The following is a 25,664-nucleotide window of genomic DNA, read 5'->3' on the forward strand; positions in this document are numbered from 1 at the left end:
AAAAAGTTCCCAGTGTTACAACCTAAGTCCCCTCTCAATCGTTAATTCAACAGCTGCTGCGGCAGTTAAACCTTCGTCTATAAAGACATTCATTTAGTTTTTTCACTAAGGTAAAGTACATTCTCCCTTTTTTATTAATTTTTTTGTGACAGTCCTCTTTCACACACACACACACAGAGGAGGAGGAGGACAAGATCCTTTCACCGCGTCTTTTGAGCTGTTTATGTGCGGCCTTGTCCTTTGTGGAGACAAGAGCAGATATGCTCGTCCACATACAGGTTAAAGGATTCTAAAGCAGAGCCTGCACTTCCCCAAAACAGTTTAAAATCCATTATTTTTGTTAGGGAACATCAAATAAAAATGTTTCCATACATCTTCTATGTTCTTTCTTCTCGTTCTGGAGCCACAGGCAACAATCTGTTACATGAAAATAAGGACATTTAAGGCTAAAGCGTCATAGGGAAACACTTTTTTCACGCAAATTTGTATCTTACTAATCTTATCTTATCTTCATGGAAAGCGATTTTTAAGGTGTTTCTGTATTATATGGTTCTATAAGTGTCCATTCTGTAGACTACAGTTCTACATCAGATGTAAATTCCATGAACATGTTGCAAAACTGAGTTTCGCTTTAAAAAGCTATTTGGAAGTTCCTGATGTAGGCGGGAAAAACACAATCTTCTTAGTATGTTTGTTTTTATACACATTCACCATCTTGTGTGTGTGCGTGTGCGTGTGCGTGCGTGCGTGCGTGCGTGCGTGCGTGCGTGCGTGCGTGCGTGCGTGCGTGCGTGCGTGCGTGCGTGCGTGCGTGCGTGCGTGCGTGTGTGCGTGTACTGTGATATGGAGCATTCTGAGAACTGAGACCTCTCTCTCTCTCTCTCTCTCTCTCTCTCTCTCTCTCTCTCTCTCTCTCTCTCTCTCTCTCTCACTCTCTCACTATCTGTGCAGATAGGAGGAGGCAGGAGATGTGTTCAAACAGCTTGTTAACACACACACACAGCATTTGGCCTTATTATTCCCTCTTTAGTTCTGACAACTTCATCCAACTAAAGGCCAAGAGGAGAAGAGAGAGAGAGAGAGAGAGAGAGAGAGAGAGAGAGAGAGAGAGAAAGAGAAAGAGAAAGAGAAACCTGCGATAAACACATTCACACACAGTTGTGTCTTTTCCCTCTCTCGTCACTTCTCTGTGTGTGTGCGTGTGCGCGCTTGTGCGTGTGTGCGTGAGCGTGTGGTTGTCTGATGTAGAACAGCTGTAACAGTAAACATGTTTATGAGTGGTTAATAGAAAACAGGTGGTGATTGGCTCTGATCCTCCCAGCAATCAATGTTATTTAGAGGCCATGCCACTGTCTGCACTGAGGCACACGCGTGCATACATATACAACACACACACACATACACAATCCCATGCACAGAAGTGTTGTGTGTGTGCTGACCCAGTCATTTATTATTGTAATGTATCCAACCCTAAGAATCCAGATACCACAGGCTGCTGTTGTCTTTACAGAACCACAGAGGCAGCAGTGGTATGTTTGTGTATTTGTTTACGCAGATGTACGTGTGTGTGTGTGTTAGTGTGTGTGTGTGTGTGTTCATGCCTGTGTGTGTGTGTTCTGTGTTCCCACTTTGTCTTTATTTGTAAACATGCGCACTCATGGGTGTACCGAAATGGGTGTGGGCACATGTGTGCGTGTTTGTGAATGTTTGGTTTATGCACTGCATTCCCACTCTGGCTCTGTTTATTTGTGTGTGTGTGCCCGTGTGTGTGTCTGTGTTTGATTCTCGAGGCATTACGGGTATTTGGGGTTTGTTTGTAAACATCAGCAGCAGTAAGTTTTATTTTACAGCAGCTTTACTTTCAGACATTATTCCCGGATGGTTGTTAAAGCATGCAGCGTCTGACACACTCTCTCTCTCCCTCTCACACTCACACACGTGACCCAAGCAGACATCTCACACACACACACACAACGCCAAATCCTCTGCTCTTCGTCAATCCCAAACCCGTGCATGGTGTGAATCATATTGAGGATTTATTATTTGTCAGCAGCTCTGACTCTGTGGCTGCAGCTTGCCCATATTTCTCTTTAATTAAGCCACGGAAGCCTTGTAGTGCAGCCAACCCGGCTCATGTAGCCACTTATGTTTTAATTTAATTACCTGTCCACTTTGATAATTATTCCCCCTGATTAACAGGGATGGAAGGGAACCGAAACGCGAATGGGAAATGGGTGAGAGAGAGCCAAAACTGCATTTCCTTCACTTCTCGCAGAGCAAAAAAAAGATGAGTTTTTAGACATGAGACTTGAGAGGTTGTGGTTCCCCCCCGGCTCTCTTTGGGTCCGGCCCGGTGCTTCAGCCTCGCTGCAGTCTGCATCCGTTGGCGTCTGGGTTTGCTGTCCTTTTTTGTGTGTGTTTCCTGTTTACTGTTATGATTTTATGCAACCGTGAACGACATGAGAGGAGCAGGCAGATCTCTGAGTGAAAATGTCAACGGTTACACAACAAACACAGCGGTGATTCATTTTCTCATTCAGCTGTTCATGAGGTCCAACACAACAGGCCTCTTAATGTATGGATGAAACTTATATTCTTAAGTTTGTGTTGAGTTCTTAACTCTTGCCTTTGTCATGTGCTCACAGGTGTTTGTCTGTTTTTCCCGCAGGATGGATCAAAATGCTGGAGATGATTTTGTAAAAAGTGGTGTGAGGGCGAGGAACACATGATGTTGCTGATCTGGGTCAGGGGTAAGCGGTCTTAATAATTTCTTTAACAAAGCAAGATATTTCAATGTTTTTGTCAGTTTTGTCAAAAGTTGTAACCAAATATATCAGGACAGGGTTGCCTTGTAGCAAGAAGGTTGTGGGTTCAAAGCCCTGTGCCTCCCCTGATCCTCTGGGCTTTCTCAGCCTTGGCGGAGGTATGCACTCTAATGTGAGCCCCTCTAGCTGAGTGGAAGTGTTCTATTGGACTACATTTAATTTTCAAAAAATATATTATGTTCATTCATTTGACAGTCAGAAGAAAGAAAATAAAACATATGAGCAATATTGAGTTACAGCTGTTTGTTCCCTTTTGAAATAAGAAAAAAAAAGGCCATTTTCTTGCCCTTATGTGAAGTTTGGGTGAATGTTACGGTGTGATGGTGCAGATCCAACTTCAAAGTGCACCTTGGCGATAACAGCCACTTACAAAAGCATCACTCATCACCATCCAGTTCCTCACATTAGCACCCATCAGTTCACGGGAGATTTATTGGAGACATATAACAAAGTGGTGCTCGCAAAAATTTGTCAGGCTCGGAGAGAGACGAGCATGAAGTAAAAAGAAGCATGAAGTAAAAAAAAATTATACATACGTATATCTATAAGCACATGTGCAAACACGTCATACACGCAGAGACACACACATATTATGAGTGGTATTGATTGTGCTAAAGAACGTGTTGTGATTTACTGCAGTCATGGCTCATTGTTGGGCTCTCCTGTGATGGACTGCCATCATTTTCCCACTGTAAAAGCTTAGATAGAGAAAAGGCAGGAGGGCAGAATCTCCTTTATGACCACAGCAAAATTATTCCAACATCTTTCTATGAGTTATGTCTCTCTCTCTCTCCCTCCCTCCCTCTCTCCCTTTCTCTCTCTCCCTTTCTCTTCCTCGTGCAACGGCAGGTATGACGTAATTTCCAAATTTCATCAGAGACACTTTTCCTTTAATCACATAATCTTGACACTGATTATGCTGTCAATTAGTAAATGAATGTAGTAAGGGAAAAAAAAGTAATAACTCTGCGAGCGGCGCTGTAAAGCTTCCAAAATACATAAAGGACACAGTGGAGTAGGCAGACAGTAAAATTTGCCCAATTACTATCTATCTTATTTCAGCTACGTTTTTTACTTGTGTAATAGAGTTTACAGACACACGAGGCTGACGTACCTTTGGATAAAATCTCATGCTTTTTTTGGTATTAGGTTAAAGCGCAGTGACCATGAAGTGTTTTAGATTAAAAACTAAACATATCTGAATTATTTACATTGACTTTAGCAGTATTGTTGACTTATATTATTACTGAGTGGTGAGCATGGGTCATTGTTTACCTACATTGAAAGAGTAGTGGTTCTCAAACTGTGGTGCATGCATTGCGGATGGCATGTGAAGCGCCCCCTAGTGTACTGTAGAGATGCATGCAAAGAATCCAAACTGTTGATAAAGCTGGAATTTCTGTTATTGTGCAAAATTCTGCACAATAGCATGATGATTTTAGAAGTTTTTGAGTTTCATGGTAATATTCTTTTAATTAATAATTCGATTTTGCTGTTGTTGTTTGTTGTTGTTGTTGAAAATAGCCCAACTTGAATGTGTTTCCATTGTGTAGGTGTAACACAAGCACACATGAGGTGATTCAGTTAGAGTTGGTGGGATGGTGCTCAGGTCTTTGCTTTGCTCAGACGGTGCTTTAGAAAACACTGATCCACAACAATCAGCTGGAAAACTTACAAAAAAAAACTTCAGAACCGATCAATTTACTGGGCGAGTGTGTGAGTGTTTGAGTGTGAGAGTGTGAGCCGGCTTGTTTTTTGCTGCTGACGGTTTCTGAGCTCAAACTGTGCAGGGTAACATCTGTTCCTCTCTGCCTCCACAATAGCACAACTCAGCCGGGGATGCAAAGGGAGGTCAAAAGATCAGTGCCTTCCCCTCACACACACACACACACACACACACACACACACACTGAGAGGGAGAAAGAGAGAGAGAGAGAGAGGGGGGGAGAGATAGAGAGAGAGCGAGAGACCTCTGACGGGCTGCTGTTTTCCTATTGTGCGCCTGTGCTTCGCGGAGCGGGCGATAAACGCGCACCTGCTTTAGATACATTACGGTAGCGCAGCCAAACTGTCCCTCGCAACACACACACACATACACTCACTCAAACACACACACACACTTCTTCAGACTCTCGCTGTCTCTCTCTCGTGCGCACTACCAAAGTCCTATGGGTGACTCGAGCCCGGTTTACCAGCGCGCTATCAGGCAAACAGACGGGATGCCCAAAAAGTGAGCAGGAGGACGGACGGACGGACGGACGGGCGGAGAGGTTACGGCCGCTGAATGAGCCGGAGGGGAGGAAGAAGAGGAAGAAGAAGAAGAAGAAGAAGCAGCGCGACGCGACGACACGACACGAAACGAAACAACAAGCCGACAAAGCTGCTGCTCTTTCCCGGCGTCAACTTGCGCACAGTGGCAGAGTTTTCCGCGGCGGTATTGTTGTGAGTTCACTCCAGAGGGGCCACTCCGAGGAGAGGACGCTCACAAAGGGGGGAGCGGAGCGGACTAACGAGCACGCTTTGTCGCTCCCAAAGTAACGCTCGTGCGGTCTGAGCTCCTCCATTTCTCTCTCTGTCTCTCTGTGTCTCTCTCCTCTCTCTTCTTTTTTTTTTGTTTTTATACATTTTTTTTTATTTTTATTTTTGTGCTCCCATCGCTTTTTGTGTCCCCCCCACTTTTTTTTCTTCTTTTTTTGTCGCCGCTGAGAGAGAGTGGACTCGCCGGGGGGTTTTGAGGAGCAGAAGCCGGACTGTGTGTCCACATGGTCCAACCACTGGCGTGAAAGTTGACTTCTTCCGAGACCGAGAGAACAGGTTGATGCATTATCTACACACACTTTCTTTCCCACTTGTTTCCTTCTGTTTCTCTCCTTCTCTCTCTCTCTGCCTGTGTGCCTTCATTGAAACTCTCTCATACACACACTCACTCACTCACTCACTCACACACACACGCGCAGAAGTAGAAGTCAGCAAAGAACTTAACTTGTACTGTGATTGCACGTTGGCTTGTGAAAGTCCAGACAAAACGGTGTAATAGCATAATCGCGTATTATCGGGTGTTACACTCCATTTGTCCTCTTTAAGTCGTTCTTTGTCCGCATTTCGTGCTCGCTTTTATTTCCTTAAACGCCCCAAACTCTTGTCAGCTACTTTAAAAAATATGTTTTGAAGTTGTTTCGTGCCGTTCCGATTAATATTTTAGAAAGGAAAAAAAAATTGTGGATTAACTTTCCCCTCCACACGTGTTAAACACACCTGGCAGTTAAAAACACTTATAAAGACACTTTTTATTTTTTATTATGATTTAATTTCGCCGAGGGGATTCGAACCGTGGAGCTGTGGGGTCCAGAAGGTATCAGGGTCCGAAATCTTCCCCCCCTCAGGAAGCAACAAAAGCTTTTCTTTCACAGGTTGGGGACTCACTAAAATGTCGGTGGGGGCGATTCTCTCTTTTTGAAATTGGCAAACACACACACATACACACACCACACGTCAAACTTTAACTTTGCGTTCCTGTTAATAATCCCTCGATGAAGGATTTGATAGTAAACACCGACCCTAAGTTATGTGGTGATAATTTTACACACCCGTCTGGCTACTTTCAAGACTTTTTTTTCCGCCGCTTTACCTTTTACAAACAGCTCACACACACTTGCAATACCGTTTAATTTGCACGGATTTGATTCCTGCTAATTAAACAATAAGGATTAAAATGACCAAAAAGCTATTATTTGGCCTGATTTTGAAGATAACAGACCTGTTGTCTTTAGGGGGGAAATCGCTTCCCTGTGGTCACAAAGGTCACGGAACAATACTTTCTTTCTTTTCAAAGCATTTTCGGACTCTTTGGAAATTGGAGCCACGTTGCGTGACCTCACCGAGTTTTCTTTTATTGGCTACTCTTGATTTTCTTTGATGATCTGCGTGGAATTACGGGTAGAATGCAACGTGACGGTGCAGCTGAGGGTCCACAGAAGCAGCAGCAGCAGCAGCAAGCAGGCCGTGGAAGCTGATTGTTTGATTCCAGCTGCAGCGGTAGATCCGGGTCTGATCTGCCCGAGCACACACACTGATCACCAGCGCGTCACTGCGTCCACGCGTGTCAGCCTGGTTCCCCTCATACACAGAATTCGAAGATTGCACAGATTTACACCCGTGTTTATATTCGATTATTAAAAAAGAAAGGAAATGCGCCCGCGTGTGTCTGCCCCCCCCAAACCCACACACACTCCTACACACACACACACACACGTGTTTTAGAGCAGTTACACCTGACTGCGGAAATACATTTCAACAAATTTGCGAGTTGAAATGTTATAGTGGTAATAGTTTTCCCTTTCTTTAAAAAATATATATAAAGCAAATAAAAGTGCGGGAAAAAGAAAGAGGAAAGAAGGAAAGATTCAAATGAAAGTTTGCCCTCACTGCTGCATCTCCTCCGTCGCGCCTGTAGTGTGTGTGTGTGTGCTGTATGGAACACACTCCTATAGTGTAAAATAGTTGCTCTTTGTTTTCTTTATTTTTGAAATGACAACAAAACGGACTGAATGACCTTAAATGTGAGTCAGCAGGACAGGACAGGGCAGGACAGGGCAGGACAGGACAGGACAGGGACGTCACACGGGCTCCTGTCTGTCCCCGCGTGATGGAGGAGCCGCAGGAAAAAGAGCGAGAGATGAAATGACAATTAATTGCTGTTAGTTGTCTGTCAATGAGAGAAAAGGCAGGACCGTGTGGGCGCGCACCCTGACACGGGCATTATTGCCCCTTGATTGATGGGCGCAGGGGCATTTGGCATAATTAATTTTATTTACTGTGCCCCCCCGCCCCCCCTCCATCGCTCTCTCTCTCTGTCTCTCTCCGCTGTTGTGTGTCCCCCCTCCTTCTGCATGTCCTCTGTGGTGGCATTTCCGCGACGCGATGACACACTTTTAATTGCACTTTAATAGAAGATCCAGCGGGAATGAAAAAGCTCTTCATCACATGTTATATGACCTTGTCACTGTCGCCGGTGTCAGACATGAAAGCAGGTATATTTGTGTTCTGGACCCCCTGGTGGAAAGTCAATGCAGAATTAATAATAATAATAATAATAATAATATTCATAATAATTCGTTTATTTCACACAGTAATTTGTGTGTGGCCTTCACAAAAAAATTTGATTAATGCAGCATTCACACAGCTTTATGTGCTTTATTTAAAATAGCAAGAATTTGCATCAGGACTGCATAAGGCCATTATTACCGAAATTGTTAATTTTAGAAAACAAAGCATCTAAATTCAAAGGCAAACGTCTACATAGTGTGGAAATAATTGAATCATTTCAATGCCGATAGTAATCCTCAATATATCTCAAAATCACACATTTTTTATGGACTTTTTAGTGGATTAATTTGAATATGTTCATGGAGTGATTTGGTCAATTGTGACTTAAATTTTCTTTGTTTAAAAAAAAGGAAAAGAAGAATGCTCTCATTCAGCTGCTTGCTTTCTGTTTGGCACCGTGAAGGTTCATCCATTTCTCAGTGGAAATGGTCTCATTGAAAATCCAGTTTTGCAAAAAAAAAAAAAGAAAGTATACAAAAGTGACTTTTGGCTGAAGGACAGATCAGTGAAGGAAACAGTTTCTGCTCTTGGTAAATAAGGTGTCAAAGTTGTGATTTCTGGGTAAGTCTTGGCTGCTCTGTCCGCTGGCTGTCACGCCGCTCTCATGGCTTTTTCGGGGGAGGAACATGAAGGGAGACGATGAGAGAAAAGGAGCAGCAGTTATTTGGAAAAGGGAAAAAAAGTGCAAGTGCAGCAGAGAGCCGAGGTGTCAGAGACGGATCGACTCTCCCCGCTCGCTGTCAGCCATTGCGTGTCCGTGTGTGTGTGTGTGTGTGGGTGTCCCACCTTTCCTCGTCCGTCCAACACTTTTTCCATCTTTTCACTTCCACCTCCTGTGTTCTCTCATTGTTTCCAATATCTCCTCGTGCACTTGCTGAGATTTGTTGTTTGGTTTTACATGTGGGTTTCAGGCTGTGTTGTCTCTTGTTACACTTCAAAAGATGATTTTTGGGTCCTGCAGAGTGTGTGTGAGTGTGTGCTGGGGTGTGACTGGCAGTAACAGTAATGGCTATGGATCTCAAAACGCTTTAAACAAAAAAAAACCCTTCAACGCGTTTGAAAGCCACCAACATGATGGTGTTAGTGCATCAGCTCACTCAGAGAGTCCTCACCTCCGCATGGAGCACATGTGAACGTATGTGTGGAAGAGTGTATACATGTGAGTGTGTGTGTGTGTGTGCACATACATGAGTGCTTTTCTTTCTCTCAATTCACCTGTCCTGCTTGAGTGGAAATGGACAGCGTTTGAAGTTTTAAATGTCCTGTGCGTCGGTAGTGGTGATTGCTCGCCTGTCCGTCTCTCCATCTCTTACACACACACACTCTCTCTCTGTCTCACTCTCTCTCTCTCTGTTCATTAAAGCCCTCCTGTTATCCCAAAACCCACAAGTCTGAGTGGGCTTTTTTTGCTCCAAAGTGATGGTGAAGAGCACCTGTGCGTGACACGACTGTATATGCAGGATCTGACCTGTGTGTGATACGCGCAGATTTCACTTCTCTTGTGGCACTTTGCCTGCTTAAAAGCCGAAACACTTACATTTTTCACCATCCTTTAGATTGTGGTGGAGAAAAGCAAAAAAAAAAAAAAAAAGTGTGTGTGTGCAGGCAGCAAAAGCATGTTTTTTCAAATGGAATGGTATCGAGTGTTCGTCCTCAAGCCGCCGTTACTCCAGAGCTGCATGGAGCGTTTGAACTGTACAGATGTGTTTGTCTCTATTAATTAAATGAACAGTAAAAGTAACACAACCACAGGCTGTAACACCAATCTGTTAAAATGAATATTTAAGCGTATTTATATCTTTTATCATTTGACTAGACCGAACAACAAATCTGTTAAACCATAATCTGTGTATAATAAATCAATATTCAAATAGCACTGATGAAGCTGCAATAACTCTGCTGCCTCTTAAATAAAAGCACATTGCTGTTGCTGATCTTGAGCAACTAATTGCCAGATGAATGGATCAAATGTGTGTGTGTGTGTGTGTGTGAGAGTGTGTTGGTGTGCAGGCAGCGAGCGGGGGAATGTTCTGGTTGTGTAGTGGAGTGATTGACGGCACAGTGAAGCTGCCGCCACATCGCTTTAGACTGAGGCCTGATTATACATGTGGTTCTAATTGAACCTGTTATTTAGGAGAAGTCGAAGGCTGAATACTTTTCTGCGTGTGTGTGTGTGTGTCTGTGCACATGTACGATAAATCCCGCACATTTTTCGAAGATGAGATGTGTTTTTTATGATGGGTCAGGAGGCGGTGTCGCGCGGAAAAAAGTTCCAGCGGAGCAGGAGGATAAAGAGGATAAGAGGAGGAAGATGATGTGGTGAAGAGGTGGCCACCTGCAGCAGAGGGTGTGTCGCGTTCTGTCACCTTTCCTCGTGTCCATTTTGTAACGCTGTCATCACATACGAAGCCTCCTCACTCCCAACAGCACCAGATCTCAAAATCCACCATTTTCTTAGCTTGATTGATGAGGTAATCATTTTAGCCTCTCCTGTGGTGATTAACACGCCCACATGTTGAGATGTCACAATGCATAGGTTTCTGGGTTTTTGTTTTTACATCTGTGTGTGTGTGTGTGTGTGTGTGTGTGAGGAAGGCTGGCGCGGAGATGCTTCTCCAGCTCCATTGGCCCATTAACAGCTGATGGATGTGGGAAGGAGTGACCCAACAGCTCAGAGCGGAAGGCACTGTTTCCTATGGGCTGGGTGGAGGGGAAGGGGGGGGGGGGAGTGAGAGAGAGAGAGAGAGAGAGAGAGAGAGAGAGAGAGAGAGAGAGAGAGAGAGAGAGAGAGAGAGAGAGAGAGAGAGAGAGAGAGAGAGAGAGGGGCATACAAGTGCGTGGCTGGATAAAGAGAAGAAATGACAGTGGGAGTGTTTTAGGCGTGGGTCATTATAGCTGAGGAAGCATTAGATCAGCCTCTCCAGAGTGGACTTGGCACCTGAGGCCTGTTGCTGGAGCTGAAGGAGAGAGAGAGGGGGGGGGGGGGAGTGAGTGAGAGGGGAAGGAGAGCAGAAGTGAGTGAAGAAGTGAGGTGGTGGCAAGTTTGATTTCACACAGACACAGAGAGAGAGAGAGGGAGAGAGAGGGAGAGAAAGAGGGAGGGTAAATGGTCAATGGTCAGTTTAGATGCACTGTGATAGAATCTCCTGGTGCGTTCAGGGTGTTCTTGTAAAAAAATTAAGAAAGCGCTCTCATCACTCGTTGCCCCCCCCCACCCCCCCTCCCCCCGCCTCCCCGCTAACTCCGCATCGCCTCCGACAGCTGTGTTTGTGTTATGGATTTTCCTTCACTCCCTCTCCTCTGCCCTCTCTCTCTCCCTCCCTCCCTCTCCTCCCTCAGTAGTCGTCTCTCTCCCTCCTCCCTCGCCGGTCGCCGCCGCTGCCGCTGCCGCCGCCCCCGTGACCTTTTGTAAGCACTTCATCAGAGAACTGTTGGTGTTTTCTAAAGTGCTGTGACAAACTGACAGGGCCGGCCGTCAATCGAAGCTGAGGGGGTGGGGGGGGGGAGACACCGAAGGGAGCGAACAAGATCACTGAGGAACACAAACGACAATGTGACTAAACTTCTTCCACGGCGTCGCTTTAATGTGTGTGTGTGTGTGTGTGTGTTTGTGTGTGTGTGTGTGTGTTTGGAGAGGGAGGCTGTGAAGGGTTCGGTGACAGCTGCGGAGCACGAGTCTCGGAATGTTGATGCGGACACACACACACACACATTACACATTTCATAAACCTTTGTGACTGTAAGGGGAAGCTCAGGGATGCTCGTCTCGTTGCTCCGACGACGACGTTCCCGCTTCCGTACGCTGGAATCTTACGCGGGATTAATTTTATGTTCATTCAAATTTTTTTAAGTTTTTGTTCTTTAATGCTAACTACACACACTATCTCCCCCCCCCCCCCTCTGCCCAGCCCGTCCCGCGTTCCTCACCGTCCTGGGCCGCAGGAGCTAATAGCCGTTTAAACGCATCTCATTAGGTCGTCTAATCCTTCCAGTACCGCCGTGCTGACTATCACTCGGCCAAACCGCGAGGCTGCGGCGTCACGTCGGCGTGTTTCATGCGCTCAGTATTTGTGGTATTAGTTCCGGGGGAGCGCGGGATGCCTGCTTAAGCTATTAGCATGTGAGGCGCCGCAGGATGATCCATCCCCTGACAGGACGAGCTGTTAACCAGTGTTAACCCAAATCACAATACAGCTGCCCGGGTTTGATGGATTGACAGAGCGACACACTCTCACTTCCTTCATTCTTCCTTTGCTCCCCCCGCTAACTTCGGAAAGGGACGCTTGTATTTGCCACATTGGGTTTAAATGTTGAGCTCTGAAAAGGCTGAATGGTCTCAGTTGCTCTCTCTCTTCTCTTATTTTCCGTCTGTACATCTGTTGCTCTGTCTCAATATCGGGCTTCATTCGTCCTCTTCTCCGGCATCTTCCTCCACACTCTGGACAGGGTGGAGACGCTGTGCAGGAGTGGAGGTGAGGCAGGTGGATGGAGGGCGGGGGCAGGAAGAAAATGATGCTCTCTCTCTCTCTTCTCTCTCTCTCTCTTTCTCTCTCTCTCTCTCTCTCTCTCTCTCTCTCTCTCTCTCTCCTTTTGTTTGTTTAGTTTGTATTTGTTTCATATTTGATTGTCTGGGTTACAACAGAAAGCGTTGCAGCAGACAGAGGGGTGGAGATGTGTGTGTTGCTGTTAACTCTGCTCTGGCTGTTTCTTGGGCATTGAAAGCCTCCTTAGTGTCTATGCACACACACATGCACACACGCAAACTCGCGCACGGCTGTGTGTGGTGGGCATTGTTGACCGAGAGACATCTGCCACTAGATTATTCCCAGCTGTTATCTGAATAATTGTGTAATCCCCTCTCTCCCACCCTCCCTCTTTCCTTCACTTTCTCCCTCTGCCTCCTCCTCCTCCTCCTCCTCCTCCTCCATCTTTGCCCCTCACAGTGATGAATCTCTGTTCCGGGTGGTGTTAGCTCTTTGAGATCTTTCAGGTGTGTTTGTTCCATGTCGTGTGGTGAACCCTGGTCGTCGGTCGTTGTCTGACATTTGTAGAAGGATTTGAGTGCCCCCTACACACACACACACTCTCTCACACACACACCTCTCCTCTCTTCTCCTCCCCAACCCCGAGGCTCCGGGGGAAATAAAAGTAGCCTAATCCTGGCAGATCAAGATTACTGTCCACCACTGCTTTACCAGCCTGTGAATTAGAGCCAGTTCTCATGTTCTCGAGCGTATTGTGCGTGTGTGTGTGTGCACCATTGGCCTTTGAAGCAGCATTAGTTGTTTTGCCGGCAGAGAATGCTGGAGGAGACTAAGGCTGAGGAAGCTCAAAAAACAAGAAGGAAATGAACAACCTAGTGGCAGAGGAGGTGTGTGTGTGTGTGTGTGTGTGTGGACGGTGGTGTTGGGTTTGAATCTCAGCAGGTTTCAGCTCTCAGCTCGCTGTTAAAACAGCTTCGCTCATTTTTCTAATTATCCCGACAGGCCTCGTGTGATGCTGCAGAAATACTTATCGGAATTTTGGTAATTAAAGCAAAAAAAGTTTTTATTGTATTTTTTCTTTATTTTGTTCCATAGTTTCACATTTCATTTTCAACTCTAATACGACAGTTGAAGTTTTAAAAAAAATACCATTTTTAATTCTCAATAATGAAATAATAAAATGTATTTTCCCGAGCTGAAGAGACCTGTCACTCAAACAGACGAGTGTCGCTCTGTGTATCTACAAAGGCCCAACACACCGTTTAATCCCAGACACTTCCACTCGCTCTGCACTCAAATGGAGTCGACTTATATGAAGACATTTACCAATCAAAAAAATACATTCTTATCTGCCGTGTATTTATTTATTTATTTATTTACTTTAGTTTGCCGTCCCTCCACTCTGCTGACACACACACTCTATGGATGAATGGAGGAATTTGGGAAATATGTGCTCGTTGTTGTCCCTCAAAGCTCATTCCTCTAACAAGAAAAACAAAAAAAAAATCCTGAAAACACACACACACACACACACACACACACACACACACACACACACACACACACACACACACACAGAATGCATGCCTGTAGTTGCCAGGGTTGCCTCAGTTCCTGGTCCGTGGTTGGTTGGGAAAGTGTTCTTTTCCCCCTGTTGGAGCTCCGATAGTCACTGTCACTGTGAAGGTCTCTCTCTCCCCCCGCCCCTCTCTCTCTGTCTCTCTCTCTCTCCCTCTCCTTCGCCCATTATTCCACTGCACTCTCTCCTGTCCACCCCCCACCCCCCCTGCCTGTGTCCTCCCCTGGCTGTCATGCCCGTTGTCTCTAATTATCACGGCTCTGCGTCTCCCTCGGCCTCTTCATTTGCTCCTCTCTGCCCATTTTTTGTAGAATCTACGATATTCTCTGATGGAAGGTCAATCTCTCTCTCTCTCTCTCTCTGTCTCTCTCTCTCTCTCTCTCCCTCTTTTACTCTGCAATCTTTGATAATTTTTTTTTCTCTTTTTGGTGAAATAACTAAAACACACATCTAAAATACTCAAAGTTACAAAGAGCAACATTCTACGTAGATTATAATAATATCATCAGCAACACCTGTAACATCTTTTAAATGGCATCAAAGTAAAGTAAAGTCTATGGAAGTTTATTTAAATCGCATTAAGCCGATGGTACATTTCCATGCAGTCATTTTCTCATAATTACTGTAAACATATTGATTTGCATGGTTTGTACTCAAGAGATTCAGCGTAAATGAGTCGGGTTATGCTGATAAATTTGTTCTGGTGAATGATCCAGGTACTGTGTTTTCCCCGGCACGCTGATTTGTCCCCGGACAAAATTAAATTGGTGGTTCACGGTCCTTAAAAAAAAAAAGGAAAATAGAACTGTTTAATCTTTCTTTTTTTTTTTACTGTATCTCTCTCCCTCTCCCATTTTCTTCCTTCAAAGTATTAATATACAGCAAAGTGTCACTGGACGATACTCTTCAAAGCTTTAGGGACAATTAATACCAGGTCGAAAAGCTGCCACTGGATATTGGATTAGCAGATGCTGTAATGTCCATTTGCCCATTGAAGGTCGACGCTGCCGTACACAAATCGCCAACTTCTGCAGCTCTGCGTTTCCATTGTCTAAAGGTCAGTCGGGAACAGTGAGTTAGCCACGGAAAGTAGTCAGCATAACTGAGGGGGGGGGGGGGGCGACACGGGAGGAAGGAAGGACTAAAGTGAAAAAAAAAAGGGGGACAGGAGGGAGAGTGAGTGAGTGAGTGAGTGGCAGTGAGACCCCGGCATGCTTTGTGATCAGGCAGGCAGGCAGGCAGCCGTGCGGCATTCTGGGGCCCTTTGTGAAAAGTTTGCCTGCAAAACTTTCTCTGAAGGCTGGAGGTTTAGACTGACCGGCTCCCCCGGGGGTTTGCTCAGGGGGACTGAGAGAGAGAGAGAGAGAGGGAGAGAGGGTAGAGGGCAGGCTAGGGGAGGAGGAAGCGGTGGGGAGGAAAGCAAAGGGGGGGAAAGTCAAAAAGAGAGGAACAGAGTGCAGAGAGCAGGCATGCCGTCACATTTGTCCGTTGTTATGGGGCGACGGCCCTTTAGTCCCTGATCTAAGAAACACAACTCCTGGCTCCCTTCTTCCCTCCCTCTCTCTCTCTCTTTCTCTCTCTCCCTCTCTCTATCCTTCCCTCTCTCTCCCTCTCGCTCTCTGTCTTTCTGTCTGTTCCTCCTGGTTTGAGCCCTGCGTCACAACGTGCAGCAGCAGCTCTGTCTATTTGCTGATAATGAGGGAAAAAGGGGCGGATGCTCCGTATCGTAGCGTTCACCTCCAGCTCCCGGGGTCAAGTTCATCCCGAGGAGGTGCGACGCTCCACCCCCATCAGCCTCAACACATGAGCCTGCACCCTGGGGATATGTGCGTGTGGGCCTCTTCATCCCAAATTTGAATCTCTCATCCCCGTCCTCCTCGGTCTCCTTCCTCTTCCTCGTCCCCTCTCTTCCCACAGGGTTAATTGAAGGGGAAACTGATAGTTGTATGCGGTAATTGTGGCTTTGAGAATTCGCCGTCTCCTACGGAGGGAGAAGGATGAGGGCAGCTCTAGCAAAGACAGAGCGGCCGCGCTGTAAATGCACCTTCACCCCGACCTCCGTTCAACTGTTTTCAGGGTGGTGGTGGTGGTGAGGGTGGGGGTGGGGGTTGATTGGATGATGAGGATGCGTGTTGATTGGTTGATGAGGAGCTGAGATTCCTGAGCAGCTTTACTCGCCCGGGCTCTAATCACTCAATTCATTATCCAATCAGGAGAGATTCACCGCGTTTCTCTGTATCCTCACTGATTCTCCTAGTGCTCTCTCTCTCCCCCGCCCCCCCCCCACGCCAACATCCCCCCATCCACCACCGCCACCCCACCCTCCCTTACCTCCCCCGGGGAGTCGCGGATGGACAGATGAGTGGAGCGCGCCGTATATATTCGGTTCTGCTCCGCCGCCCGCCGAAGTAGAGAGACGGACTTACATTCCACTGATGCCGGTGCTGAGTGGACACCACTCTGCTTCTCCCTCTCCCTCTCTCTCTCTCTCCCTCCTTCTCCTTCTTCTTCTTCTGCAGGGGCTTTTCTCTCCCAGGGGGCTGAGTCTTTATAATTAGTCTTCCTCCAGAAATAGAAAAACTAGTTTTCTCGAGGTGAAGCTGCTCCTCCGGTGGAGTTTGGCTGACAAATTTGCATTGATACAGAAGGAATGAAGTGCAACCTATTAGATCAGCCGCCTTGTTTGTAAAAAAAACCCCCCCAAAAACTAAACAATTTTGACGGGCAAAAGCCTCACATTCATCTTTACGTTTGCGTTACAGAAACTGCTACAGGCACACATGAGACGTGTGTGTGTGTGTGTGTGTGTGTGTGTGTGTGTGTGTGTGTGTGTGTGGCTTTAATTATTTCATTCTGTACTCAAATTTGTCAACGCGCCGCTATCTCTCCTGACTTTATCTCTGCCGTTGGTTGTGTTTTTTCCGCCCCATTTTCCCACCTCCTGTTTCCCCCTCCAGCCCCCCCCTCCCCCTGCCTCTCTCCTCCTCTCCCTCCCTCCCTCCCTCCCTCCCTCCCTCCCTCTTCCCTCCTCTCCTCTCCTCTTTCTCTGTCCGTTAATGAGAATGTGTTAACGAGAAAGAGAGATCTATTGAGTATAGGACAATTTATCAGAAAGGCAGAGGTTGGGGGGAGGGAGGGGAGGGAGGGAGGGGAGGGAAGCGGCGGGCCCTTCAAAGAAGTCCTATTCTTGTGGTTGTGAATGTTTGATGAGACAGTGAAAAGTTCCCCCTCTAACGTCATGGTGTCTGAACAGAAGAGAACAGAACCGTTCTAATCACGCCGTGCGCGGGAAAAAATGACTTCCAACCCGATTTAATTAACTGATAAGAAACGGCTTCAAATTAATTTTTCAAGGATGTTAGATTTTGATTAAGAAACCCCTAAAAGAAATAGACGAATAATCACATTTTTAATCAACTTACTCAAATGGTAACTGGTTAATATGATAATTCTAGCAATTAGGGCAAATATTGTCGAGCAGCGGTTTCTATGCATCCTCTTAAAGGAATTATAATATCTTTACATCTAATTATCGGGGGGTTATTTAATTTTTTTTTACGCGGCTACCTCTCAATTTTTACCGTTTCGTTCATTCATCCGCCATTATAGGGAGAATGAAACGTAAGGGAAGTGTAATAAGATGAAACTTTTGCTGGACCGTACCTGAATGGGTCTTTTCAAGCGGCAGATTAAAGTCTCTTCAAAGCTCGGCAGCTCACGTCTTCCTCATATTCATAAGCAGGCAGGCAGGTACGGGCCACGCCGGTGAATACGGGCACCAAAGTTCAAAATCATCCATTCAAAAACCCAATCTGGCCCGGGCTCTTCACCTGCTCCCAGCCGTAAAAAGTGTGTGTGTGTGTGTGTGTGTGTGTGTGTGTGTGTGTGTGTGTGCGCGCGTGTGCGTGCGTGCGTTGGTGTGTGTGTGTGTGCGAGTGTGTGTTTCTCTAATTGGACAGGTATTGTAGCGCGGAGGTGAAGAGGGGCCGGTTGAAGGGAGGGATGTGGAGTGAAAGAGCCGGCAGGGGGTCCAGGGGCTTTGGGAGAGCAGCAGAGTTCTTTACTTCAAAGGGGACTTACAGCCTGGACAAATGCTAACCCCTCACACACACACACACACCACACACACACATGTACATACGTACAGTGGCTCGCCCCCTTCGTTTTCTTCTTTTTTTTTTTCATACCTCTCATGAGATGAATGTCCTTCCTCCTCTCGCACTTTCTTGTCGTCTCCCTTGCTCCCTTGCTCCCTCGCTCCCTCGCTCCCCCGCATGCTGAACATCAGTGGAGTCGTGCTTTCAGAGGGAAATATTGACAAAGCGTTTGGAGAGATGGAACAGCTCCTTTAATTATATGCTGCTCTTATGATGCGCGCTCTTTCCGCCTGGCTGCTTACACACACACACACACACACACACACACACTCACACACTGCTCATCTGAATAGGTATTCCTGGCACAGACCCCGTCCACCAAGCGTTCATATTCAATTAGCAAAACTCATTAGAAAAACTTGGCATTTGTTGTTGTTTTTTTCCCCCCGCCTTGCTCGGAATTAATGGTTTTGATATGCTAATTAGCGGGTAATTTAATTTCAAAAGGCCTCAATTAACAGCAGCGTTGTGGACACGCGGAAGTTAAGCAGCGTAATCTAATTTGCATTAGTAACGAGCAGGGAGTAATTAGTCTCTAATTAGCCACTTCAGACAGCACTTGTGTTTACTTTCCTAATGAAGTGGAGGGGCTTTTTTCAGGCAAGCCTCTCTCTCTCTCCCTCTCTCTCTCTCTCTCTCTCTCTGTCTGTCTCTCTCTCTCTGTGTGTGTGTGTGTGTGTGTTACCGAGCATGCCTGTGTGTGTGACTGGGGGGGCACCAGAGTGGCATATGGCTTACAGCTTGGCTACACACACACACACACACACATAAACACCATCACACAAAGGTTAGACACTCCCGACATGTGTGATTTGCACCGGCTCACTGTAGGTTTTAATCCAATTGATCATCTTTATAAGCTCATTTACACACACACACACAATCTATCGCTTGTGTGTGCGTGTGTGTGTGTGTGTGTGTGCGTGCGTGCGTGTGTGTGTTTTGAGGAGTTTATTTGTGTTGCAATGCTTTGCAATATTCTTTCTGTTGTCTATGGAGGCTTTTTTTTATGTCAAAATGTAATTTGTCATTCTGAGTAGAGAGATCAAGACACTTTTGAGTGTGTGTGTTTGTGTGTTAGTGTGTGTGTGTGTGTGGTTACGAGAGCACGGTTGCTGGCCAGCGTAATGTAGGGTTTATTTCTGGGATACAGTTGCCTGTGTTGACAACGCGTCAAAACAGAGAAAGAAAGTCAGACACACAGTTGGACAGACAGCGCCGTGTCACAAACACACACACACACACACAGACAGAAACACACACATAGTGTCAGAAATCGGCACATCACACATTTACACTCAGGGAAGACTTTGGAGAAAGATAAAGCAACTCTGGAGGACACGTCTTGGAACTGTCCCATTCACGGCGGCGTCAAAAACAAGTTGAAAACAACAACAGGCTTCCCTGAGGAGGGGAAGGGGGGGGGGGGGTATAGAGAGGGGCTTTATGGGAGGGGGGACGAGCAGCTGCCCTATTAGCCCGACTCTGTTGTTCAGAGGAGGTGGGAGGAGGGTGGAGCAACACCGCCCAATCTCCACAAAGAAACACTCACCATTTTTTTCCCCACTTCCTGCGCAAAGAAGGCGACGGTCTCAGATTGTGCCGCAAATTAACGTGCGTTTAACCCCTCACACCTCCTAGGGTGCAGATCTGGTCTTTTTTTTTTATACCCATAATCCAATGCACAGGACAGCAGAGACCGCAGGGACCCCATTAACTGACAGCCGCTCTGATGGGAAGGCATTTTCTAAAGGCGGCTCCCCAACCTTCCCTGGGAATAATAAGAGGGGTCAGAAAGCTGGGCGACTTCCCGCTGCAGAGAGCCGGGTCAGAGCGCTGGCAGGAGGAGGCGGCACTCAGCTGACATGACTTGGATTTTGAACACACACACGCACACACACACACACTGAACGGGCAGCAATCCATAGTGTAGAATTTGTGTGATTTATACCCAGAGAGCGCAGGAGCTGGAAGGAATTCAATAAATATAATGAATGGGGGCAATACAGTGATTATGAGCCTCTTTCTAACACTGACCTCTATCTGTACACACGCACACACAGACATAAACATAGATAGGTGCACACCGCGCACATGCATACGTACACACACAAACACACATGCACGTCCATAAATAGTTAACTGGTTTACAAATGAGCTGACCTGTGTGTTGGCCTCGCTCTCAGATAGGCTCACACCCCCGCTAGGATGCATAAATCACAATGGACATGCATATGCATGAGTATCTGAGGAGGTGGGATAAGTGTGTGTGTGTGTGTGTGTGTGTGTGTACGAGCAGCAGCAGCAGTAGTGTTTGTATCGATCATTGAGCCTTAGTGAAGTGCCTTTTATTTCATTGAGTTAAAGTTAAGGACCATGAACAGGCCTCTTTCTCCAATGTGTGTTGGCTATGAATGGAGAGAACTCAAGAAAGAGAGAAAGAAAGAGGAGAAAGAACTCTAAATGTTCTTTTTTTTCAGTTTTAGTGGCATCCAGGGATATCACATCACAATAATGGAACAGAGATGACGTCTCACATCTTTTCTCTCTCTGCTAGAAGTGGTTTTGGTTGTTGGACCTTTGCCTGGCGTGTGTGTGTGTGTGTGTGTGATGTGTGCTGCTTTAACCTCCTCTTGTTTTATGGACTTATACATGGCTCTGCTGCTAGATTAATTTACACACCACTCACACATGCTTGCCAAATCTCTCTCTCAACTCTCTATCCCTTTCTCTATCCCTCTCTCTCTCTCAACTCTCTATCTCTCTCTCTTTCTCTTTCTCTTACTTCTCTCTCTCTCTCTTCCTCCCCCTCTCTCTCTTTCAACTCTATCCCTCTCTCTCAACTCTCTATCCCTCTCTCTCTCCCTCTCCCTCCCTCTCCCTCTCCCCCTCTCTCTCTGCCTCGCTCTCCCCTTCCCTCAGTAGACAGAGCAGCAATTGCCTTGTGAGGTAAATAAATTACTTCCATCGATTTCTGTAGTTGCAAAGTGGCTTTATCACGTTTTGACTTGTCCAGACACAGATCAGCTTCTGATACTGCTTTTCCTCTGTGTGTGTGTGTGTGTGTGTGTGTGTGTGTGTGTGTGTTGGCTTCAGCAATCAGTGCAAAATCTTGTACATGCTGAATGATTATTATTATATTTAATACAAGGGTTACCATTAGACTAAAACTGATCTCTGACTTCTGTGGTATCTTTGTTATGTGTGTATCTGCAGCATCATCAAATCCTTTACATAAGCAAAAATACTGATCACAACTAAAACTCCACAAAAATCAACTCAGAATAAATAAATACATTTATATTAGTGGTAGAAATCAAGGTCAAGTACAAGTAAAAGTCTGAAGAGTTGTGTGTGTCACCCATTTCTACCCCCGAAATGTGTGTTTCGCCTTAGTAACTCAGATTGTGGGGGATTACCTCTTAATACAGATTAAACAAGGCTGAAATCACTTTTATGGTCTCGTCTGTTAAGTACGTACAGTAGACTGGAGTGGGAGTAGAAGTTGGCCTGAAATGAAAATACAAGTAGAGTTAGAGTAGCTTCTTGAGTAAATGTACTCAGTTACTGTCCACCCTTGCACACACCTTGTCCGCCATGCCCCAGCTGGCTCTTTATGGAAAGAGGTTAAAAGTTCAGCAAGCTTGTGTGTACGTGTGTATGTGTGTGTAGCATTCAGGGACACATGCTGTTTTAATAGACGCTGTGCTGACGTTAGTGCAGAGGCCAAAAAAGCCACCGTTAAAACAGAAAGGGTTCGGAAAAAGAGCGAGAAAGAGGCCTCATCTGTTAGCGTTAAACAGTGGAAGAAGTGACCAGTGACGGAGCAAATGAGTGTCAGACGGCTAGGAGATATCTGCCTCTCTCTCTCCCTCTCTCTTCGTCTCAAGTCTTCCTCGTTGTCTTCTTTTCCCCCACGTCGCAGCTCTCTTGATACGCCGATGATTTCATTTGATCTAGTTTTTTGATGGTTGAATAAGTGATACTTGTTTGTGTGATGTAGGATTTGTGTGACAGAAGCCTCTTAACTCTTCCTCAGTCACCAAGTCCAAAAAAGGGAGCGACAGTGTGAGAAGGAAGACAGAGACCGAAGTCAGAAACAAACGTTTATTCTCTTATTTACCCTCTTACGTCATTCCTCCCGGTTTGCTCCGTCCCGCCTGTCCGTCATCGCCGCTATCGGGTTCTTCCTCGGCACCAGGCGCACCTGATTTGAGAATTAATTAGCTGCCGCGGCGGCGTCTGAGTTGGGATTTTGCGTTTCCTCCATTCACTATTTTCGTAGCTAATTACTGAGAGTGTTGGGGGGGCGGGGCAGGGGAGGGGGGGGTTGTTAATTGGAATTCTCTTAGATAATGTGAACTCCTCTTCCTCTTTTCTCCCCCACCTTTCCTTATTAGAAAACCCACAGAGCTCCTCTCCTTTATATTTGTATTCTTATTTTGATGTTCCTGACAGTGGCTCAGCTGATACTCCCCCCCCACCCCCCTCCAGAGACTGTTTGCAAGTGTGTGGTCGAGTGTGTGTCTAGCGCACTCAGACGACTTCAGCGGTGATATCGACTCCTCTCTGTTACTTTTCAACGGCGCACTAAAGCACAGAGCCGCAATCAGAGAGAAGAGCCATGGGTCATGAAAATGCACAGAAAGCATATTTTTGGACTCTTAAAGGCACGGCGTATCTTTTTATTTATTTATGCTTAAAGTCTTAAAGAAGTGATAATGAATGGAAGTGGCCTAACCTGCTGTTTCTCCCATAGCCCGCAGCGCTGACATGCTAATGCAGCAGTGGCAGGGGGAACAAAACACCAAAAAGTGATTTTAATATTAAATCATGTTTGGAAATGAAACAATAGTTGCGTTTGAATGTTCTCGTAATTGGAGCGAATGACCGACTAGATAAACAAACTTCTGTTGCTGGCACAGCAGCACAGACACTCGGGGCGCGGACACACTGGGGGGTCTTTTATTTTTTTTCTTATTTTTATATCTGTGTTCTGTTTAAAAATTCAACTCCTCCAGCCGGCGTAAAAGCATGCGGAACCATAATTAATATACAGCAGGAGAAGCCTAATCAGTGATCTTTGATTTCACTCTAATAACTCCATCCTCTTAAACTGGCACAAAAACATTATTTACCATCTTTACCTCCTGGTTCAGCCAGTCAGAGTGGCTCTGTGCGCACGCCGAGGCGACATTACAGTATTTTAATCGCACCGCTTGTATATTCTAATCCTGACACCACTTGAAATATAATTCCCCTCCCCTGTTTTAAATTACGGATGTGAAATTGCATTAAAGCGAGAGTGTGTGGGCATGAAAGCAGGGATGTTAAATGGACATATGAATGCAGGGGTGAATCCTAACCTATTAAGCACTTCCCTTATTATTTCTGAAAGTGGAGCGTGATAATTAGTTTGGGAGAAATCCTATAGCGGGGTGGAGGTATGGGTCTCAATAGTTGAGCCAAATTAATTTCTTCAGTCACCTTGAGCATACGTTCCTCTTAATAGGTTTAATTTATTTGGCAGTGATTATCTCTTTTTTTTCATTTGAGCTCGACGCGCAAATTCGAAATCGTCTTTTCTATACATGTAAATGGTATAATCAGACCTAAATATGATGTTTCTGTGTCGCCGCCCCCGCCCCCGCCGCCGCCGCCGCCGCTCAGCTGTGAGAGATGGCACCGCGTTGTTTTCCCAGGGGTCTTTGCTGCCGCGTCTCTGCCGCTGGAGCCCAGCTGTCATGTGATCCTCGCGTCTGGCCAGAGCGCCGCTTTGTTTTTCTCTCTTCTCAGGAGTTACTCCAAGTCTGCCGGGCCCCGAAAGTTAAAAATCATTCCTGATGTTAAATCCATCAGAAACTTCCATGTGCCACGAGGTCACTTTATTAATCCTGTGTGTGTGAGCAAGAGAGAGAGAGAGAGAGAGAGAGAGTGTATGTGTGTGTGTTAAGGTTATAGGGAAGGCCATGGGAAAGTGGCATACCTGAGCGGATTAGAGGGATCCCGAGGACACTTAAAGTGGGACAATATTCAAATCCTCATTTTTGTTTCATTCAAACAAGAAATCGGCGTTTTATAACACCTCATTTACCCTAAGAATGTGTGTGTGTGCTTGTGCGTGTGTATACGACGTGCCCCCCCAGATGTAGGGTTTGTTTTTGATCTCGGAGGGATCATTCTAGTTGCCCTGTTGGGTTTCAACTTACACTAGTAAATTACACCCAATCACTGAAATTACATCCTATATACTCTATTTGAGTTTGTGTGTGTGTGATTGTGTGCGTGCGTGCGCCTGCTCTCCGTTGACATCATCTCGCAGAGCTACTCGATGTCAGCTTTGATTAGGCTGAATGAAGTCCAACTGTTTTCGTGTTTTCGTCATTTAGGGGAAAGAAAAATGGAAATGCAGCTGTTTTGTGAGTCTGTGTGCGCGCCTGTGTGTCATCTGCACGGTGCGTGTGTGTGCGTGCGTGTACGGAAATCGCCGTGCCGAGTGTGGTTGCTTGTGCGTAAGAGCGGTTGTCAGCTGGTAAGCAGTGAAGCTGATACGCAAAGTCTCTGGTTCAGGGTAGCTCGATAGGACAAAACTGTCAGACAGAGAAGCTCCAGCCTGCCTATTAGTGCACCAGATGTCAGTTATTGTTGGACGAGGACTGTGGCAATAACTACATCAGGCCAACGGCTATGTGCGCAGTGTGTGTGTGTATGTGTGTGCGTTAGTGTTTAAACAATCTTCTTTTGGGACTAGCTCCTCTCTTTATTACTCTTCTGGCACCTGCAGTGTTTTTCAGAATTCTCTCTCCCCCCCTTCTTTCTTTCTGTGTAGTTTTTCAGCATTTTGGAAATGTAAACACTTCTAAAATACATCCAGATGTTACCAGCTGTACTCCGCCACCACAAACGCTGGGCAGGGAGTGTGTGTGTGCGCGTGTGCGCGTATGTGTGTTTAAGACTCTGCTCCTAACTATTCACTAAAAGACAGACAAGATGATTGCCCGATTTTGGCATGTACAATATCTGGTCCTTTGTCTGATTGTGCATTCATTATAGCATGTGCAGGTGTGTGTGTGTGTGTGGTGTGTGTGTATTCAAAGACTATTGTGGCTGTGAAAAGCTGCTGCAGGCTAATATTGTCTGAATTCAAGGTAGTGTTTAATGCAGAAAATCCAGAAATGACACAGTGCGACAAAGGCATGAAAAACATCACACACACACACACACACACACACAGACTCACACACACACAATGCAAGACTGGCACTCTCGTGGCAAATCCCCATTTGGATTTTGTCATTACGATGAAGAGAGTGGAATGGGTTCAACCATTCTGTGTAGGCGAAGTTGAGAAGGGCCTAATTGTGAGGTGAATGGTGTGAAAGTTTGTTTACAAAATGCCCTTTAATACACACAGTCTACACACACAGACACGCACACACACCCACAGACCCACATTGACCTGTTTGACAGAGTGATAATTAGTAGATGTCATTATCTACCATAATGATATGAT

The 25,664-nt window shown here is 45.9% G+C and overlaps 1 protein-coding gene across 1 annotated transcript in view; it reads left to right on the plus strand.

Moving 5' to 3' along the window:
- Positions 1-4,905: 4,905 nt before the first annotated feature.
- foxp4 (forkhead box P4) overlaps positions 4,906-25,664 on the plus strand; it is a 79,898-nt gene continuing 59,139 nt past the window's right edge. Inside the window, exon 1 of the mRNA XM_076143501.1 lies at positions 4,906-5,639. The gene's annotated coding sequence lies outside the window, so the exon portion shown is untranslated. The remainder of the gene's footprint in view (positions 5,640-25,664) is intronic.

The sequence above is a fragment of the Genypterus blacodes genome, unplaced genomic scaffold (genome assembly GCF_046128005.1).
Source record: "Genypterus blacodes isolate CSIRO-AG114 ecotype Tasmania unplaced genomic scaffold, CSIRO-AGI_Gbla_v1 ptg000025l_1, whole genome shotgun sequence".
NCBI lineage: Eukaryota > Metazoa > Chordata > Actinopteri > Ophidiiformes > Ophidiidae > Genypterus > Genypterus blacodes.